This window comes from Oenanthe melanoleuca, chromosome 2 (genome assembly GCF_029582105.1).
Source record: "Oenanthe melanoleuca isolate GR-GAL-2019-014 chromosome 2, OMel1.0, whole genome shotgun sequence".
Lineage (NCBI taxonomy): Eukaryota > Metazoa > Chordata > Aves > Passeriformes > Muscicapidae > Oenanthe > Oenanthe melanoleuca.
In genome coordinates, this window is record NC_079335.1 from 26,479,721 (window position 1) to 26,499,397 (window position 19,677).

Sequence of the window (19,677 nt, forward strand, 5' to 3'; positions counted from 1 at the left end):
ACAGGCATGTCAAATACAATTTAGAAAAACACACGCAAATATATGGAAGTTAAAAAAGAGCATTTAAACTTTTAAAAATAAACATAGGTTTTTACCAACAACATACAAAGTTTTGTGTCGTAGTTTATATTGAACAGGGCTTTACTGAACAGAGCAAATTAGTTGAACTGACTGTTTTCATCACGTTCCAAAAATTCTAACATGTTCCAAAGATTCTAAGAGCTGAAGCCCCCTCATCCTTTTTTAACTGATTAGAAATCAAGAACTGGTTAGGAATTAAGGAGAAAGGAAACATTAAATTTATTTAAGGCTTCAGTCATCAGTTATTTTCATCACTAACTATCCAAACTCAGTTGCTGACATTTTTAAATTAACAGGTTATTGCCTAATCAGCCCAGATGCAAGTTGGCTCTTTCAGGAGACAGCCTGCTCACATGACAATGTTTGTCATTCTCATTCAAGATCCAAAAAGCTACTCTAATGTTAATATTTAAAAAAACAAACAAGAGAGTTTTCACTGCCTGATGCACACTGGGTCATATTCACTTCCAATCAAACATGTTTTTACTCCAGGTAAACAAAGCCTTCAAGAAGAAAAGCCGGCCAAACTAGATTGTACAAGATGAGCAATTTTGTCTAGAACTTTGAATGCCTATTAGTCCCTAAAGGCTGGTCTGAACATACGACAAAATGCTGCTGCACAACTGAAAAGGAGAATCCAAAACTTATCCCTTCAACCTTTGACAGGAAAATTACTGATGCAGACATGGCAGAGGGCAGAGGTGATGTGAGACACCGGATAAAAACTATCACAGGAACTGTTTGCAGTGCTGACCTTTCGTAAGGTACTAGTACAGATTGCCATATTAAAGAAAAAGACATGAAAAGCTCTCCTGGGATAATAGAGCATGAAAGAGCAGTCCAAAATTAACAAAGACTGGAAGTTAATAGTGTTGACATAAATGTTTCCAAAAATCTCGGGTTTCTGGGGAGCAAGGCTGCTGCAGAGAGACCAGGCATACATGAATGAAACTAAGCAGGGACAATAAAGAAGTCACATAAGTAGAAGGACTGACAGATTTACATGAAGATGGGACTACCATCATTTTTTTTTCTTTATTAGAAGCAAAACCTCTTATAAGCTGAGGAAGATTTCTGAATGTTCTAGTAGACATTTTTCCAACACTGAAAATCTGAAAGTTTGAAGGACTAGCAACCTCCCATCTTGATGAGCCAGAATAAATTATATCCGCACGGCCAAAAATAAACAAAATTTCAACTAAACACATTGTCTAATCTGCAGAAATGCATGGGATGATAATTAGACCAAGTGAAGTGAAAACACTCATTAAGAGGACTGAGTAGTTTTCACATCCAGAGTAATGTCAAAAGCAAAATACCTGTATTTTCTTGATCTAATTTGCAAAAAAAGTCTCCATGTTAAAGAAAAAGAGATGGTGAAGAAACACTGAAAGATGAGGATTTTTTTTTAACTAAACAATTTTAAAAGTCATATTGCAAATAATGCAAGCTCTTACCACTAAAGGACAAGGGAACAGTAAAGGGCAATATTAATGTTTTCTTGCATCATGGACAAAGTTTTTTTCCTAAATTCCCTTTTCTTTTCTCTCAAAATAAATGCCCAGTTTGGCTCCTGAATATGTTGTTTAATGGTTAAAAATCTTCAAGGTTATCTTTACATAATCTTAAAAGGAGGGTTACATATGGCAATGTAAGAGTCACCATCTTTGTAGTTATAATCTTCCTGAAAATCAGGGGATTAATTCTAACAGGGCTACAACGACCATACATTCCTAACTATGAAGTTGCTACACCTCTTTATTCAAACTCTAAGTTAAACTTCTTTGGTCTAAAGGATGTGAAGTTTTACTTTCAGAACTCTTTCATCAACACACACACATACCACCCCCAGCCTCAAATTCCTGGACAACAAAAATTCAGAGAGATTCTAGAGAGCCCCACAAAGACAACAGTGATCACAGCCCTTCTGTCAAGCCACCCTCATCATAAATTACATCAACTGGCAGAGTACAATCTAGTCATTAACTCTTACAGCTGATATCTTAAGAGTAGTTCAGTTGTATTATTTTGGGTAACTACAGATCGATCAGGACAAAGTAAGACTCAAGCAAAACCATGAAATGGACAACACAGTAGTCTATTAAAAGAACTAAAGGATAATTTCCTAATTCACGTGAATCAATGGTTTCATGGAAGTCAGTCTTGTTAACAATAGCATTTATAAAATATATGCTTCTGTGAACAATATTCTCTAAATCTCAAAATGCTATTAAAACATCAGAAATCAAAGATAATAAAACCAGTGAATATTTCATTTATTTATTTTTCAGTCATTAGTAGAATAATTATTTATTCATAGAATTTAAGCAGGCACATTTTAAATTGCATTACTCATTTGGTAATGAGTGCACCTGGTGCAGGTATTTCTTGTAAAGCTGAAAGTTAGAAAGTATCACTGGAGCAGCAAACACATATTTATAAATGACCTGATGCTGTGACCAATAATTGAGAAGATATTTCAAGAAGAACCATGGTACTCAGGCGTAAAAGAGTACACCCAAAAAGAGAGAAAACCATTTCCTTACTCATATGATACCACAAGAGTCAAGCTAGGAATAAGACAAACAAAAACAAAAGTACCAGGACAGTATGATACAATTACCTGCGATATCATTTCATAACATATGGAAATTCCCATCACAGAAAACAATTAATTTTTTCAGCCACTTTAATTAATTAATTAATGTAAAAAGGTGAATTAACACTAAAGGTTGGAGAAGTGAACAGTGATTTCAGGAGGCTGTAGGGGTAAGAATCTCTGTACTGTAGCTGTTCTGATCTTCTGAGTGTGAGGCATGAGAAGGAAAGATTCTCGGGAAATTCTGCCCGTGGTAGAGCATGCAGGGAGACACAGCAGCCCTGTGAGAGAATCTTTCAGGAAAAGACGAAAACAAAAAAGTTGTTCCACTTTGTTGGGGAGCATCGGAAATCATCCACACTTTCAGTTCTGCCTCCAGGCCCTCTTCAATCAAAGAAACAAGGCAAGGGTTGGGGGAAGTTACCACGCTGATGAAAATCAGCAAGTATAGGCCAGAAGGAAGATTCTTGATGTAAAAATAAGAGTAAAAGAAAAGTAAAAAATGCCTGTTCTTATGTTAGATGCAAGTAAGTTTCTTATGTCAGATGCAAGTAAGTTACTTAATCAATTTCTTTCCATTAAGACTTTCAAAATCCAAAATTTTTATTCAACACAATTCTGATTGAAAAGTCCATTTCACTATTTATCAACAATAAAAATGGTGATGACTGTCACTGCTAATTGAACACATGTCTAATTAATTGGGTTTTTAAAAAAATAATAATTAAAATTGTATTACTTCCAGAGAGAATCAGTAACTCTAATATCATTTAAAAAATGAAGGGTTTCTCCCTTTGCCATCAGGAAACTTTCAGCTCAGTAATTCGATATGCACAAACAGAAACCAGATCTGAAACAGATATGGAGAAACATCTGTACACCCAAAATGGGTTGGCCTTTTTTACACCAAGCAGCATAGCAGAGTCACTTTTACAATTCTTCTTGCCCTCTGCAACACTAACAAAAAAAAAAAAAAACTCTAAGACTTGGCATTCCCTATACGGACAGCTTTGATCATCAAAAGTTAAAAATAGAGTAATATTTACACATAGGCAAATAGAGACCTTAAATGTTTCTTTCCTCAAATGCCACAAACCTTACCACAAATCAAAAGCCACTTTAAGAAGCAATGGAAATACTTATCAGTAAGAGATGTCTTCCACAAACACCAGTAGAGCCTTCTGAGAACCACTTAGACAAAACTAATTTGTTCTTCACAAAAATTTCATCTCTCCTCCTCCATTTCATACGTTCTCTTTAAGATTTACTATTACAGGCCAATTCAGAATGTCTGCAGTTCCATTCTCTTTTCTGAACAAATGTATGGTAACCAGAAATACACAATGAGCCCAACACAAACTTTGATGTGTTGTCTATATCCCTGATCCATTACACCTAAACCATGTAGGCCAAGGTACTATCTTTAATTAATCAGCAATTATGTATGGGGGAAGGGTGGGAAGAAAAACAACCTCACTCCTGTGAACATTAGCTTCCAATAGAAAGTTATATTCATGGACATCTTATACACTTAATGAAAATATTTGCTGGTTTGATTCCTTTCAATAGATTGCCAGAATTTAAAATACTTATAAAGCTGGAAAAATGGTACCTTGACATGCTTCAGCCACTTACAAGAACTCTCACATATGCACTCTGTTACACTCATTCTTAAGGAACCAAATTGTTTGAACATAGGAACAAACTTTAAGAAAAGGAAAATATTGCCTAGCTGTACTATTGTTTTAATTATTTCACATTACACATCTTTCTAGCTGGCAAGGACTTTAAAAAGGATATATATAGCTGCAAATGAACATATTGTAATAGTTAAGGAGGCAATAAGGCCCATTTAAAATTACTAGAATTTGCAAAAACATTAAAGAGATTTTTTTTCAATGTCAAATAAAAGCCTTGACATGCTTCAGTTAATTGAAATTAAGTAAATTAATTGAACAAGAACTAGGGAGTAATGAAGCACTATTAAGCAGCAGGTGGGTTTTTTCTCATTCTTACAGACACACTGAAAGAAATGGTTCAGTGCAAAGCCCAGTAGTAAATAGTGCTTCAATGTGTGACTCCTGCGAGACATATGAGAGAAAAGCAAAGTCCAAGCTACACAAACAGCTCTAACCTTTGATTTCTAATCTGGATGTCTTACCCTGAAAGTCTTGGATTCTTTCAGTTTAACTAAATAGATCTATTTATATGACACTGATATGTTACTTTTTTTCACAGACTCAACCAAGTTCCACATCTGGTATTCTGCTTTTGCCCCAAGCAGCCAATTCCCATACCTTTTTATCTGCATTTATATGAATATAAACACTTCCTGTTTTAGAAACCCCTTACTTTTCTGTTGTTTTCACCTTTACTACCTTTACATTTCAATCCTATGTATATTTTTTCTTTGAATTTTATACCTATATAATTTATTTTTTTCTGGGAGATATTTAATTATTCAACACAAAAGTACACAGGAAAGCTGTACGTTACAAAATAAAAAATATTTACGAACTGAACAAAGTAGCATGCATGCTTGCCATCAGGTTTTCTATGTCTGAAAATTATCCATGAAGCTAAAGAACCTGAAACATTACAAATATTAACTTATGTGACAGTATGCTCAATGAAGGAAAAATTAACTTTCAGAATCCCTGTGAAAATAATTTAAGCAATAGTTCTATTCTCAAACTGAATGCAAAAGATGGTACAAAATGTATTCAGAATCATAAAGCATAAAGTTTAACAATTAGCCAGCAAATTTGTAAGATGCATTGAGTAGTACTGAACAGTCTCCTCAACTAAGAAGTATCATTTGTAAAAGTATTATAAATAGTAGCTTAAGTCATTGTTTAATAGCTTAGAAAATATTAGAAATGGAAATCACTTTTTCCCTGATCATTTAAAATAACGCTAAAAGCACTGATTTTACTTCTCACACAGTGGAAACACGTGGTGACAGTACTTCTAGGGAGGGATCATAGTAAAGACCATCGTTTGTTGAGCAACAGATTATTTTATGTGGTACCTACTGCTAAACTAGAGTCAGACAAATACTGATGGACTGAAATGTAGGTTTCTACCTTAAATAGAAATATAAGATAGTTTATAACAATGCAAAGCTAACAACTTGAAACGATTTAACAGAACAGTTAGCTACTTATCAAGATCATAAGATTCCTTCAGATCCCTTTAGTACTTACTTCTTATTAACAGTTTCCCCAGTTTCTTAGGTATTGATGAGTTTAAAATATGTATGTTAAAAAAATAACTATTCTATCAGGCACATAAATATTACCTATACAAACAGATCTGGAAAACCTGAAATGATAGTAAAATTCATTCAAAACATTTGTAACTGTAGGATATATTCTATGCTAATAGTGAAGATTGGAAACTTTTTTTTTTTTATGTAGAGGTGGTCCAGTTCCTTAATTATCTTGATAACCTTTAATTAAACTCTTTGTACTGGAGACCAGTACTGGGCACAGGACCCCAGATGTGGCCTCACCACAGTCCTGAATAAAAGGGAAGGACCACCTCCCTCAGTCTCATGGAGATTCTTTGTCTGATGCAGCCTGGGAACCAAGTTCAACCTCATGTCCACCAGGACCCCCAGATAGCTTCTGCCAGCAGAATGTTTTGCTTCTCCTTTTAAAACTCAAAAGTACGGTCAAAACCACCTTTAACTAACAATATCCCTCACTCCTTTATCTAAGAACAGTTTACAAGTATTCCCTCAAAAAATGAGAATTACTTGAGGCTGAGAGGTCTGGAAAAGGACTCAAATTTATTAATTAGTATTCCAACAAAACAAATGAGAAGGAAGCTAGGAGAATATCCTCATACTTTCTGGTTTCATTAACATACTTTGGGGAGTGAATCTTCAGACCAGCCAGAACAGTCGGGGATATAAGAGCATTTAATTTCTCATCTTTTTGCCAAGCCCACAGTACAGACTGGTGGGTAAAAACACAGTATTGGCTTCCTCGGGATCTGCGTTCACAGAAGCAGAATTTCAGCTTCAGCACTCTCCTCCTCCCAGGTTTATGAGGCCTTGATAAGAAGACAAGGCATTAGTTCTCCCTGACAGTAAACCAAGATCTCCTCCAGAGATACTTCAATGTCCCTGATACATCGTAAATATTTTGTTGCTAAGTTCCAAGTTGCCAACCCTACAGCAGACCGACAGAGAACTGAACTGGAAAGCAAACTGTAACTCTTCTTCAAACACAGGACATCCTGAGATGGAAGAAACCCCCGAGGATCAGCCCATGCAACTCCTGACTGCACACGGTACCACATGAAAGTTAAACACTGTAAGAGCACAGTCCGAATGCTTCCTGAACAGGGTGGATTGGTCAGTTCCCAGGGCTAGGATATTACTGGTGCTCACAACACTTGGTGGAATGAGTCCCATGGCTGGAGCACTGGGATGGAGGGCTACAGGCTGTTCAGGAGCAACAGGCAGAGCAGGTAAGCAGGAGGAATTACTCTGGATGTAAGGGAGGGTTTGATTGCACAGCCCTTACAGTTAGTGATGATGTGACTGAGATCCCCTGAGAGAAAATTAGTGGAATTAGTTGCAGTGGGTGTCTACAACAGATACTCCAGTCAGGACACAATTATTGACTAATTATTCTCTAGGCAACTTAGGGGAAACCCCTGATTTGTAACCCTTGCCCTTATAAAAGAATTCAATTAATATCAATCAGGAGCACCACACCACTGTGATGTGGAAATCTTGGAAGATTGTTGAAATCTGTAGAAGATAATTTCTTATCACAGGTACCCAGTGAGCCAACTAGGAAAGATGCTCTCCCAGACTTGTTGTTTGTGAATAGCTTGTCTTGGCAGTTGTGATCATGAAATGATCCTGTTTAATTTAATATCCTTCTAGGATAAGGCCACTGATCTTGTATATGAAGGGAAATTGGCAGACATAATTCTGGATTTTAGCAAGGCTTTTGATACTGTTCCTCACAACATCCCTCCAGACAAGTTGCTCAGCTGTAGGATGAGCAGGTTCATGATATGCTCAGTGAAGTATTGTCTAAGGGCAGAGCTCAGAGGGTTGTTCCAAACGGGACTACATCTGACTGGTTATCTGTCCCAGTGGTGCTCCTCCAAGGCTCAGTTCCAGGGCCAGTCCTGCTCAATAGTCGTATCAATGATCTGGATACTGGAGTAGAATGCATCAGTAGCAAGTCTGCTGATTGGAAACTGGAGAGGGAGACACTAATCTCCTCTCTGGGTAATTTAGTGACAGGACATATAGGAATGGTTCAACACTGAGTCAGGGAAAGAGCAGACCTGACATCAGAAAGTATTTCTTCACTGAGAAGGTGGTCAAACACTGTATCAGGTTTCTTAGAGAGGTGGCCTATGCCCCAGGCCTGTCAGTGTTTAAGAGACATTCAGACAATGCCCTTAACAACATAGTTTACCTTGCTGTCCGCCCTGAACAGCTCAGGCATGTGGATTAGATGAACACTGTAGGTCCCTGCCAATTGAAATATTGTACTCTATTTTATTCTTGCAATCTGACAGCTTGGTGCCATGACCACTTCCCTGAGAAGCATGTTCCAGTGCTTGACCCAACTTTTGAAATCCTTTCCAACATGCACCATTCCATGATTCAGCAACAAAATTCTTACTAACCAACCAAACCAAAACAATTTTAAGCAACTCCCTCACCTCCTATCACTGGACACCAGAAGATCAGCACCTCCTTATCTGTTGCCCATCATAAGGAAGTTGTAGACAGCAATGACATCACCTCTACATTTTATCTTCTCTGAGCTGAACAAACAGTCTCCTGAGCTGCTTTTCGTAAGTCATGCTCTCTACTTTTCTTTCAGACAAATTCTAACATTCTTCACACTGGGTCTGATATAACTATTACTGTATTTATCTCCCTTAAGCCAAGCTATATGCATTTTCCATCCCTCCACCTCAGAAACCAAACCTTAATCTATTCCTATTGATATGAAGAGAAAGCTATATACAAACAATATTTTCTGAATTTTTTTCAAGCACTGACCATTACTACAAATGCTGCAGAATTGATCTGTGCATTATCTCCAGAATGTTATCAGCCTCTAAGGGTCTAAGAAAAAATATAGTACCATTACAGAAGTTCACAAAAAACTGTATTTCTGAGTGTTTAGCAAGAGGTCCAGGCAAATGACTATGATTCTGATGCCTTAAGTTTTAGCTTTCATATTTTCCAGATTCTGTACTGCACTAGTATATAACTCTGACCTTCATATAAAGTGTTAGCAAATTCTCTTCACAGTTTAGTTAGACAAAACAATCCTTTTCCAGCCTGAGAACGAAGGATACCGTTGTGGCTTCAGGCTCAAAAAGTGTGAACAGCAACTTGAGGAGAGCAATCTGGGAGAATGGGACTACATAACCTGGAGCTGTAATTGGACAACTAACCCCAATATGTAAATGGACCAAAAGTCCATTTCACACTTATAAAAGTGTGAAAACGTGTCATCCATCTTGTGTGTAGCCATGGCCTGACTCTTGTACTGCCCAAGGTGTGTCCCTTTGAAGGTCTTTTTAATAAATACTTTATTCATTTAACAGCCTCTTTTCTAGGTAGCCTCTAAAAGCACTAGTTCCACTGCACACATCTGCCTGTTCTGTTCTGCCTTACACTTGGACCTTTTTAGCCTTGTTTTCCCAAGCAAACATCACATGCACGATTCATACTGACCACCTGCCTCTTTCCCCTTTTCATTTCATCTCCATCCCTCTAAATGAATCTGTTCACCACCAAATTCACTTAAAATAAACTGAGAAGTAATATCTTCTGAAACACTAAGTTCCCATGAGTTTCACAAAGTTCAATAGCATAGCAAAAGAAAGAGACACAATTTCATGTGCTAGCCGAGCAAAGGGCTGCAGCGTAAGCTCAAGCTCTCTACACTGCCTGACTCAAAATCTACAAACACCACAGAGAGCTCTGAATCAGTCTGAGCTGCAGCACTGCACAGAGCCTTTTTTACTGCAAGTAAGAAAGGTCTAGAACAGCACATGAAGCAAAGAATTGTAAGAAAAGTCTGTATAGAATCTAGTTTCACTGCTACAGAGCAACATACAGTAAAATATTTACAGTACGTGTTGCTTGTGAATGTTAATCACGATGATGTTTCTAGGTCCTGCCACAATGTCAAATAATGAAAAAAGACTCCTCTGTGTGTTACAGATAAAAAACACACAGAGTGAAACAAACAGAGTAAAAAACTTCCAGGTTTCTTGAACAGAACAATGGTAATTAAAGGCCAACACACATATCGAGAAATCAGGGAAGAATTTTTTCTCCCTAATTCTAGTATTTAGCTGAATAGTTCTCGTATCTGCCAGAACATGTAATATGCTAGCTACACAAGCCTTTTGGGCTATCTTCTGTTATGGATAATCCTAATGCTAGCATAAATTATTGCTCATCAAACTTGCATCAAGAGCAATGTAAAGCAATATATTGACTGTAAAAATATGGGCAGATTTTAGTGTACCTACACTGGAAATAGAAAACTTTACCCCCTAGTTACATACAGGCACTTCAAACTATATAGGTAACCTATTTTAACCACATGGAAAATGGACAAGCATGAGCTTCCAAATAGGCAGAGAGCCTGAGCACATACCAGGAGTGCCCAGATAGCTTATAAAATCCACTCACAGGAATTTGTGCCTGTCAGCACCACCTTATTAGTTATAATAGCTTTGACTGGTGTAAACACATCTCTACTGCAGCCACAGCAAAATTAACAAAAAAAGGAACAACTTTTAAGATGTTAACAGACAGTGCTACTGTTACATCCTCCCCACTATTTTTTAATGGGATATGAAAAAAAGTGACTAAGGAATACCAATAATGGGGAAATATATTATAACTGCTCCCCAAAATAGATTTCCAGCCTCCCCATTTTTTTGGTAAGTCATAAAAAACAACAATTCAAAGAGGGGAAGAGAAGCCTACTTAATGTTATGAAAATGTGGTAGAAAGGGTTTTGCACAATTTTTTGTCAGTAAGACATTTGATGTGATCCACCTCTCACCAGTAACTTTATCTCAAAAAATAGCTCAAAGAGGTATAAGTAGAATTCACTGCATGTTCTCACTCTCTTTTCTCTGAATATTTGATTTTTTAAAAGTGCTATGCAAGGCTCTTTCCAGCTGTCAATCTCAGCAGTGTTAAAACACTAAAACATGTCTGTCCTACTTCCAGTCACAGACTGCACTAATCTTACCTCTAATCTTACCTACTGCTACCTGAGATCCAAGTATTGTCACTTACTTTTTCAAAAATAGCCCTTCAGTCTCTACAGTGCTAGAGAATTCAACCTGATCCCTACCAAGGCTCTAAGCTGATGAATAATTCTCACTTCTTAAAACAAAGAGTTGCCTGTTTCTGCTAATTATTTTCAATCCAATTTTAGTTTGAATTAATGATTCCAAAATTTAACTAAAAAAAAAATAAAAAAATAAAAAAATCACAAGTTGAAAACATGAAAATTAATAAAACACAAGTCTTACCAGAACAGCCCTAAGTTTGACTTCTCAAGGGCCAATACTGAACCACAATAAAACCTTGCATATTATGTTTAACATTACAAAACACAGTTTAATGAAGGTCAGTATCCTTTCTAGTGAAAGGAAAAAGACTAAGTTATAAAACCTAAAATTATTCACAGTTTATTCTTGAGAGCAACACTGCCTTGAAACCAGGTGCTACAAAAAGTGCACAGAAAGACCAGCTTCCCACTGAAGGATATCAAAGTTATTCCTTAATTCACATTGATTTTCAAGGGACTTGTGATGGTAGGTATCAGAGGAAAAACAAGCAAGAGAAAATCATCTCCAGCATCCTTTACCCACAAAACTCTCACTTGCATCATATGGCCAACACACAGGCCTTCAGCCTGAAGAGTATTAAAAACCCTTAGTCATTCTGTAAGTCTTCTTCCCTGTGAATCTCTCCTCCTCTTTCTGTCCTTTTTTGTGCCTTCTCTAGTTGTACTATACAGATTTCAAGATAGGGCAGAATGTAAAAGCCGAAAAGATACACAAAGCATTCATTCAAGCTAGGAATGCACTGTGCACATAAACAGTGGCACGATGACATTGTCTGTTTTATTCTCTAGTATATTCTACTCCTACATTTTCTATATCAACTTCTAAAAACACCAGTTTTTAAGCTGTGGAGTGTCACTAAACATCTGGAAAAATGTTCCTAGTTCCCTTCTGTTATCAGGGAGGGTCTGAAACTGAAAATGTTCAAATATGCAGGAAAATAAGCCCAAAGTGTATGTCTGCTAATAAAGATTTATCTAATGAATTTTGATTTCTTATGGCCTTTAAAGCTTTGAAACTGAAGCAACCAGCATGAAAGATTTATATAAAGAGACAAGAACAGCAGTCAACTCTGAAAGTAGGCTGTCCCTGACAGTTATATTCCAAAAAAAAAAAAAAACCAAACCAAAACATAAAAAAACTATAACCAAAAAAGGGCTACAGCAGGCAGTCCTGATTAACTTGCTCTTATAAAGTATTTGAAAATGCATTTAGTTTATGCACAAAAAGTAAAAGCTGTATGATCTTTGTAATTAAAATCCCTATTTCTCAGCAATGGATTTCCTCCTTATCTGTATAACAATTTATTCCTTATTTTGAATCATACATCAGTCAATCTCAACTGAATTGTGTAAAAATTACTTCTTGATAGACTACCCTCCTCAACTTTTCAAAGTGTGCTCTAACATCTCTTTGTTTAGCTGTATGACACAGGATTAAAAGCACAGTCTGAAAGTTATATTTATATTTAATATATTTAATACTTGGGGTTCTGTGAGCCTCTGCTCAAGGCCTCTCTTCACTTTTTTTTTAATGCTAAAAATTAACGTTTTTCATTTTATTTGCACAAAAGCTATACTCTGATGGTTTTCTCATCAATCAGTTGTATTTTTCTGATCAAAGACTGAATACAAACAACTAAAAAACCCAACAGTTCATTTGTAAAAGATTTGGGAGATTCCCAAAACCATTTATCATAGAATAGTAACAAACACTCTTATGTAAGTAATATAAAAATAGCATATAAGCTCATATATGTTATATTTTGAATACATTCCAACATTTAGTTTTTTACTCCATTCCCGATGGGACATCTCCATAAAACAATTCTTAACTATGCTTGGTTCTTGTTACCAAATACTTCATTATACCTCATTTTGAAGAATAGTTGCAGATACTCTTTCCAACACACATTAGGTCTCCTATGTTAACACAAAAAATGTACCTATCACCAAATATTACACTACCCACTGTTATTTCCATCTGAAGGTTCAATTTTCATTACTCAATAAATAATTTCACTACCTAAAGATTTTGTCAGTTCATTAACAGAAGACTTTCTATCATGTTATGAACTAAGATTCCAAATAGTTTTCTTTTCCATAGCTATTCCCTTAACAATGTAATTTAATTCACTATCCCATGACAACATTTTGTCAGCAATCTCTTACAAGACATTCAGACAGGGATTTATTTTATTTTGGATTGACACACATATCTGTCTTTCACCAGATTTTCAATACTAACTGAAATTTTCCTGTCCTTGTAACTGGCATCTTGAAGTCAAAATACACCTTTTTTTCTTTCTTTTTTTTTTTTTAATGCCCAAAATATTTTCAGCTAAGTAAGAAAAGTGACCATTTTTTAAAAAGATAACACTGTACAAAGATAGCTGGAAGTGGAAAATAAATTGTGCCAAGAATGTAGGAAAAAAGGGAAGTGAAATTTTAGAATAAGCAGCTTTCACACTTCTAACCTGAGGGAAAAAGGGAAGTTTGCCAATCCTATTACTCTTCATCTTCTATTGAGCTTTCCTCTTGTATTTTATTTTGCTTTTTAATTGTTATGTTTACAAACATAGTTTTACGCCATCATAGATGCAAGGAAATTCAAGAGAGGGTTGGGTTGTGTATGTAATTTTGGAATACCAGTTTGTAAAAACAAGGTCAGCTTTCAAGACTAAGGTATCATGATCTGTTCAGCAGCTTTACTTCATCCCTACAAACAAAAAAAAGCCTTTCTGAATTTTTCAAGAATTGCAACAGCATTCTATTTCAAAACTGGACATGTATTATTTTTTCAGTTCTAATGCCAAAGCATATTGTGCAATTTTACAGATTATGAACTTTATCTTTCCTGTTTACTTTAGCCCATTCTAAAACTACGACTCATTTGATTTGATTTATACTAAGAAATTGCTGGCTACCTTGAAATGCATATAAAGTCCAAAGTTCTCTTATATTTTTCATCCACCTATATGAGGAACAGATAGAAGTGTTTAGTTTCTCCTTTTTCAAAGGATTCTTCTGCTAATCTCCTGCTCCATTTAGAGCTTATAGCAAAAGAGCTGGGTTAAAAACCCCAGTAATGAGAAATGTGTGCAGAGTATCCTGTTTACTGCTGTCTAGGCTCACAGAAGCACAGATGAGAGCTCTCCTCTGCCCACTTCAGGCTGCAAGGTGAAGATACCTAAATGCATAAACCACAATTATTTTGCTGCTTATCTTTAGAATCTGACTTCTTCTTCTCATCAGTTTTTAAATTGCTTTCTTCTATCTTCAAGACAATTTCCCACAAAATTTCAGCCTAAAATCCTAATGGAATCAAAGCAGACAGGAGTAATTCTACGCTGTTTGAACTACTTGAGTGGTCAGTTACTAATATGCATTTGCATTCTCAATGCCATTTACACATAAGAAAATCAAAAGATTGTCCTACCGTGTAACAGATAATTTTATTTGAAAAAAAGTCTTCAGGTTTTGAACTGGTTACATTTAAGTATGCTCAGATGCTAGCCACTTAAAGCAGAACATAAGTGTATCTAACATACTCCAATGAAAAGAAAAGTGGTGATTAATAAAAACCGAAGAATGTAATCTGCTTTGTTAACAACATGCTTCATTCCAATTCTATTCATGACTTAATTTTAGTCAAAAGCCATTATAAAGTAACACAAGCATCTCAGTAAATTTCAGTTGACTCTTCAAAATCAGTAGAATGTATAAGTTAAATCCAAAACCATACTCTCTTTTAACACGATTTTAAAAGCTTTTTTTTTGACATTACTGAATTATCAAACTGTACATTAGATTAACAATTTACACAATCCTCCACACTAACTGAGGGGAGAGGGAATTAAAATATAATTGTTTCTTTGCCATACATAGTCTGCTATAGAACTACAGCAGTACAGTCAGGTAAACCTGCAGTGATTAATTGCTTCTTACTATATGTGCAATAATTGGTAAGACCTATATGTAACAGAAACCTAAATGTTTTCCTGGCATACCTTCCCTGCAATGTAAAGAAATTAAAAAACAAAACAAAAACAAACTTAGCACTCTCCCCTGTAAACAATTCTGACATTCTATAACCACTCTGACAGCTGATCTCTTCCCTGGAACCTCCAATGTTTCTCTGTAAAGCAACACTACACTTGCAAAACAGAGCTAAACTTAAATACACCTCTGATTAAACTAGCAGGTCGTCAAACACAGTAAATACTTATGCCAAGCAGCAATAATTAGAGCTTTTCACTTACAAAAAGCAATTAAAAACCAAAACTCACTCTCTCTCAAAAGTATCATAGCAAATTTTAGGAAAAACTATGCTACATCAGTGTTCTACAGGGGAGAGGCAGGGCAGGGAAAGAGTGTGTACCACTCTAAGACTTGTTCTTTTTTACAAGCCTTTGGAATGCCTCTTCTGGACACTCCCAACTCCTGCAGATAAGAAGAGGAGGTTTCTCTTTCCAGCTATATTATTCTTCTTCAAGAAAACAGAGGTATTTCCAATGATCCTTACCTATGGACACTTTGTTATGTAACCACAGGAGAACTCGAGCACACTACAGTAAATCTGAATGAACACTGACACACAGAATGGCCTACTGATGCAATGGCAATAAGCTATGAAAGAAGGACCTGGATGTAACCAGCTCCTACTGTCTGCACTGGGACACAGACCTAAGAATATAGAAGAGTGTCACTATGCATTGCATAACTCAGAATTCAAAGGAAGAGTTCAGCAGTTCTGGTTTACAAGTTTCGCAAGGACAGGAAAAATAACAGGATTTTTGCTAATATGACAGTACCATAGAAACTGGGGAATCCTGCCCCAGTTTACATACTTTATTACAGGCACACTGGAGCAGCTCTTCTGATTTTGAGTCACTACACAACTGATTTTCTGGCAAAGCCAAAAGAGTTTTTCTTCTTTTCTTTTTTTTTTTTTTTTTAATTTGGGTGAATGTTACACTGTGCAGAAGCAGGCAAGTGCAGTACAAAGCTTGCTTAAAAGGTAGAACATTTTAATCAGAAGCTTCAGTCTTTTTAAGATAGCTAAAAGCAACTTACAAGAATCACTTGAAGACAGCTTGCAGCAAGCACTTATTTTAGTTGATCACTCCATCCATTAGCTCACCTAGCCTTCACACTTTATCATCTCAATTCTAAAACGAACTTGGGAGTTTTTGTGGGGGATTTAAGTTGCAGGGTTTTTTTAAGCTAACAATGAGTAATTTAAGTGCATAAAGAGAAGCCATTTCCAATTAACAGACATGGCTTAGGTCATGATGTTTCAATGATGGCACCTCAGTTTTCAAGGTTTTTCCATGTTTTAATGGCATAGGAAGCATGAAGAAACTGAATGTGATACCAACTCTGTTGTGTAGATCCTTACTGCTGATTCCTCCTGTCCAAAACCCAGATGAAATCTCTTTCCCCACACACATTCTTTCATGAGAAACAACAGGGAAGTGAGTAGAAATTCCAACTTATCAAAATTTCCAACTTTATACTGAAAGATAAAAAGGAAGATGAAGAGCAGTAAAACTAGCAAACATTTCTCCTTCTTCCAAGGGTTCCATAGACTCATGAAAAGGGGTTGGCTCTGAATTCCACCAGTATTCCTGTGATTTAAATAATCACTTGTAGGCAAGTGATTATTTAAACTTTATTGAAAGCCCTTCAACAAAAACATACTGGCCGACCTACAGTGTTTTTTTCACTGATATTTAGCAATAAACATAAACTATTTTACGAGCAAAAATAATCCGTATTCTTTTGGAATCCCATACCAAGAGAATAAATCAGTCCCAAAGCTCTCAAGTATAATTGTATATTTAAGGGAATTATTCTACACTATCGCTGGGGAAAGTCTATAGATGGTACTAAACTGCTCAAGCTAGAAGCACTTACAGAACTAGACCTTTAAAATATAGCTCAAAATACACACTGAAGAGATGGCAAAGGGATTCTAAACCCACAAGTTCACAAGCAGCACCAAGCAAAAGTATTTCCAATTGCCCCATTTGAAAGCATCTTTGTCATGAATCCAAGTAAATTGTACTTTTGCAGCTGTAAATTTTTTCTCAAAAGGATGAAAAATCTTCAGGTTTTTTCTCTAAGTATATTTCTTTCATCTTTAGAAATAGTTATGCAGATAAGTAAACACAGAAAATTTTTAAAAAATATATAACCACTCCAAGTTAGTAAAGCATTATCACAGCCAACATCAGTGCCTTTGTTTCTATATTGCAGAGATTAAACCAGTATACCAATTTTAAGAGTAGACTTATTACTATGAAGTCATACTGCCTTTCATGTGTATGACCATATATAACCCAGCTACCTGCAGTGATTGCATCCCCTAGTAAACCAGCATTATTAAACTTGCATAACCTGGGTTTTTTTCAATGCACAGTATTCTGATTACTTGTTATAAGACACAGCTTCTCTGTGAAAATGAAACTAAAATATGAGTGCCTCTTTTGACACTTTCACCCAGACATCGAAGAGCTCCCATTAAAATGATTAGATGGTGTTAAGTCCTTGTCTCTCTTTGATGTACAGTTTAAACATTTATAGATCTGGAAGCAGAGCTAGATCATCCTAGTTAAACTGGGATGAGAATTGGTATCGTTCCAAAAATAAGACAACTACAAATAAAATCAAGTAAATAAACACACTGAGTTGTAACATTTCGCAACAACATGAACAAAGATAAGCGACACAAACAGGTCTTTCGAGGTCTTAAGTTCACAGAGTCTGCTCAACCCAACACCCATCAGAGGGACCCGAGAGAAGAGCAGACACCAATAACCTGAGCGCTGACCGGGAACACCCCGCCCGGCACCGTGAGGGGCGACAGCCGCGACCGGGGAGGGGACACGGCTCCTCACCCTCTCCCTCCCCGGCCTCACCAAAGGAAGGCGAACACAAACACAACAATATCCTTCTCCTCTGCTTTCACCCCGCACAGGAGCGAGCCAGGGCCGGCCGTGGAGCTGCCTCTGACTCCTGGCCACTAAAGCCTCTCGCAATCCACTCAGCGCTGACACAGGTCACGACTCAGCCCTCAGTCACCCCCGCAAAGGCCGAAGACAGGAATAAACAAGGTTATTCGCCTGACACCGGACACCGGCGACAATCCCCCTCCCTCTCCCTCCCTCCCCTCGCCAGGTGCGGGCCCACAGGCCCTCAGTCCTGTCCAGACGCCAGCCGGAGTGGGAGACGGCAGGGAAACAGCAATTCCCGAACACCGTGCGGGGAGAAGCAACAGCCGCCGCCCCCCGCCAGCGGAGCCCGAGGAGTGCGACTGTGGAAGTGCCGGAAAGGAGAGCCCCAGACCTCAGCTCGGCTCCCTTCGCCATTTTAGCCCCCACGCCCATTCCCCTCCTCCCCGCCCCTCGGTGACAGGGGCAGATCGCAGCCGTCCAGCGCCCACCCCCCGGCTGCCCACGGCCGAGCACGGCAGCCGGGCTTCTGCCGGGCCAGACCGCAAACCGAAGCGGCTGCGGCAGAGCCTGTTTTGTGCCCTTACCGTGGCTCGCAGCCTCACAGCTGCTGCCGCCTCCCTTCTCCTTCCTCCCACCTTTCTCTTCTTCTTCTTCTTCTCCGCTTCCTCGCCGCCGCACGGCTCCTCACCCCTCCGCGCCGCGCTCCGCCGCCGCCGCCGCGCAGAATGATGCCATCTCACAGCGGCATCGGCGGCTCCCGCACCGCAGCCCTCCGCCCGCCCCTCCCGGCGCCGCTCCCGCCGCCGCTGCCGCCGCTCCCGCCGGCCGCCCCCGACGGCCGGGCCAGCCTCGTGCGCGCTCCCGGGGCACGGGCAGCAGGAACTTGTGGAGCCGGAGCCGCTGGAGCCGCCCCGGCGGGAGGGCCCAGTCGGGACCGAGCAGTGCGCAGCGGCGGTGGGAGGGAGGAGGCGAGCCTGAACCGAGGCTCTTCAAAGGGGACAGGGCTTATTCCTAGCGCCTGCCCCGGGCTGAACCAAGTCGGGCGCCGCGGCGGGGAGAAGAGCCGAGAGCACGGACTCGACCCCGGGGGAGGCGGGGCCGGGCCGCAGCCCCGGGACGCCGAGCGCGGCACAGAGCCTGCTGGGGCAGGATAAGGAGCGCTGCCGCCGGCCGCTGTGCCCCGACAAGGCTCCTGCGCGGCGCCGAGGGCCGGCGCACCCCGGTGCGGCGCGGGGGTGTCTCCCCGTCCCGCCTCCCTCCCGGGCCGTGCGGGCAGGGCGGGCTCTGCGCCCCGCGGAGCCGCTGCCGCCCTGACAGGAGCCTGCCCGGTGCCCTGCCCGAGCCGCCGAGCCTCTTCCCTGCCGGGCTCACGCTGCCTTTCCCGCTGCCGGGCGGGCGCATGGATGGATGGATGGATGGATGGATGGATGGATGGATGGATGGATGGATGGATGGATGGATGGATGGATGGATGGATGGATGGATGGATGGATGGATGGATGGATGGATGCAGGGCAGAGGCGGAGGCGGCTCCGCAGAGCTGCCCCGCTGCAGGACACACCTCCGACAGCCCCCGGGCCGGCTCTGCCCTGCGGATTTACAAACCCAAAAGTGGTTGTACGCACAAATACGCGGAGCTGAAGTTGTGCCTGGCATTGAAGACTAA

General features: G+C 39.2%; 1 protein-coding gene across 4 annotated transcripts in view; it reads right to left on the reverse strand.

The window, feature by feature from the left end:
• Nucleotides 1–19,197, reverse strand: part of WWP1 (WW domain containing E3 ubiquitin protein ligase 1) — a 59,165-nt gene extending 39,968 nt beyond the window's left edge. For 2 of the 4 annotated variants that reach the window (XM_056485236.1, XM_056485234.1), the window contains exon 1: nucleotides 18,647–19,197. The gene's annotated coding sequence lies outside the window, so the exon portion shown is untranslated. Of the gene's footprint in view, nucleotides 1–18,595 lie in introns of all 4 variants that reach the window. The other 2 variants (XM_056485235.1, XM_056485233.1) reach the window with 1 other exon arrangement.
• Between the last annotated feature and the right edge of the window lie 480 nt (nucleotides 19,198–19,677).